Source organism: Austrofundulus limnaeus, unplaced genomic scaffold (genome assembly GCF_001266775.1).
Source record: "Austrofundulus limnaeus strain Quisiro unplaced genomic scaffold, Austrofundulus_limnaeus-1.0 Scaffold207, whole genome shotgun sequence".
NCBI classification, from domain to species: Eukaryota; Metazoa; Chordata; class Actinopteri; order Cyprinodontiformes; family Rivulidae; genus Austrofundulus; species Austrofundulus limnaeus.
In genome coordinates, this window is record NW_013952609.1 from 885,966 (window position 1) to 887,861 (window position 1,896).

A 1,896-nucleotide genomic window follows, 5' to 3' on the forward strand; every position below is an offset into this window, starting at 1 on the left:
AGTGTTTTTTTTTTTTTTTTTTTTTTTTTTTTTTTTTTTTTTTTACTGGAAAAGTAGGTCAAGTTGCGTCACAGAGCGCGTGCCGCAAGTTGAGACGAGCAGAAAACTAAAACCGAGACGGTCCAAATCATCCTCGGGGGGTTCTGTGACTGACCACATTGTCTTTTTAATCCGGCGGGTTTTAAACGCCTGTTGATCTTTGGTCACACTGATTCTGGACAAGATCACGTTTTTTATCGCTTTATCTCGCGAGAGTTGGATCTTCCCCAATTTATTGTTTTAAAATTAGACCACAAACTACTTCTCATTGGTATTATCACTTACTGTATGGAAGCCCATTTCCGCCACCCTCATAAAAAATAAATAAAACTTGTATCTCATAATTATGACTTAGCTACTCATTAGTTATGAGATAGTATCTCATTAGTTATGAGATAGTATCTCATTAGTTATGAGATAGTATCTCATTATTATGAGATAGTATCTCATTAGTTATGAGATAGTATCTCATTAGTTATGAGATAGTATTTTTATTATGAGACTTAGCTATCTCATAATTATGACTTAGCTAAGTCTCATAATAATGAGATAGCCAAGTCACAATTATGAGATACAAGTTTTATTTTTTATCAGCGTGGCGAAAATGGGCTTCCATACTTACTGCAAGGAAATCAGGCATTTATTTATTTGTCTGTTAGCAAAATATCTCATGAATCACTGGGCAYATTTTATTGGAACTGATAAAAATGAAATATCGGATGTGTTTCTACCMCTGATTGCTTTTTGGAGTCACCCAGTTTGGTGTGGAGGCTGAGAGACGAAAACACCTTAACAGAAACTGACTTTGGTCAAAACAAATTTTACTGACGAGAAAAGTGCTTAAGTAAAAGTTACAAAACTGCTCACAGATAGTAAAATACACACTCTAATAAAGTGTTTAATTTACTTAGACAAGTTAAGTCAACTGGTTCCGCTAAACTTAGCTGAGTAAACATAAATCAGTTTACACATTTTCTTTTTTTTTAAGTGTAAATTGCTTAATTTGATCAATTTAGTTGACCTAACTTGGTTTTGTATGTCCAACACTTATTTATTTATTTGTTTGTTTGTTTGTTTGTTTGTTTGTTTGTTTGTTTGTTTGTTTGTTTATTGGGTGTGCATAAACATCTCTCATGAGGAGTTTATATTTAAATAGTGTAATTGTGTGTTCAATTTTAAAGTAAAGAAGTAAAAGTGTCATTTTTATGTTTCGGAGTGTAATGAAATAGAAGTAAAGTCTAAAGTAGTTTTTTTTTTTTTTAAATCCGCAGTAAAATAACAGATCCTCAAAAAGAGTTACCTAAGTATTATATTGTAATTTGCAGAGATTTATAGTAACTAAGTACATTTACTTCTTTACAGTACTTAAGTAGTTTATTTGAGGATTTGCAATTTTGCCAATTGTTTTTTTAAATAGCTACTTTTACTTGTATTTAGTTGCATTTTAAAGCTAAAAATGAAACTTTTACTTCTTTACTTTAAAATTTAACACCTAGTTGTTACAAATTAAATCTGTCTGAACTCATCATGAAAAAAATATGTTTCTGCTCTAAAAAAAAGAAGTGTTGAATTTACGCAACAAAGTCATGTCAACTGACTCCACTAAGCCTAGCTGAGTAAATTGAGCACAGAATATACATACATTGCTCAGTTTACCCAACCTGGCTTTAGAMCAGTGGTTCCCAAACTTTTTATCTTCTGACCCACAAAATATTCATGGCAAAAACTTGTGACTCCAAATATTACTGGTCTGAGTACATGAACTTTGTTAATAACCCTAAAAACACAGGCTTTTTGACAATGTAAACAGCTTGTACACAAATATAAATACTTACTTATGCTTATTTTGTGTTTTTG

General features: G+C 31.3%; 1 long non-coding RNA gene across 1 annotated transcript in view; it reads left to right on the forward strand.

The window, feature by feature from the left end:
• The window catches only part of LOC106524963 (uncharacterized), a 15,597-nt gene that overhangs the window by 250 nt on the left and 13,451 nt on the right, over positions 1-1,896 (forward strand). The gene's annotated exons all lie outside the window — the stretch shown is intronic.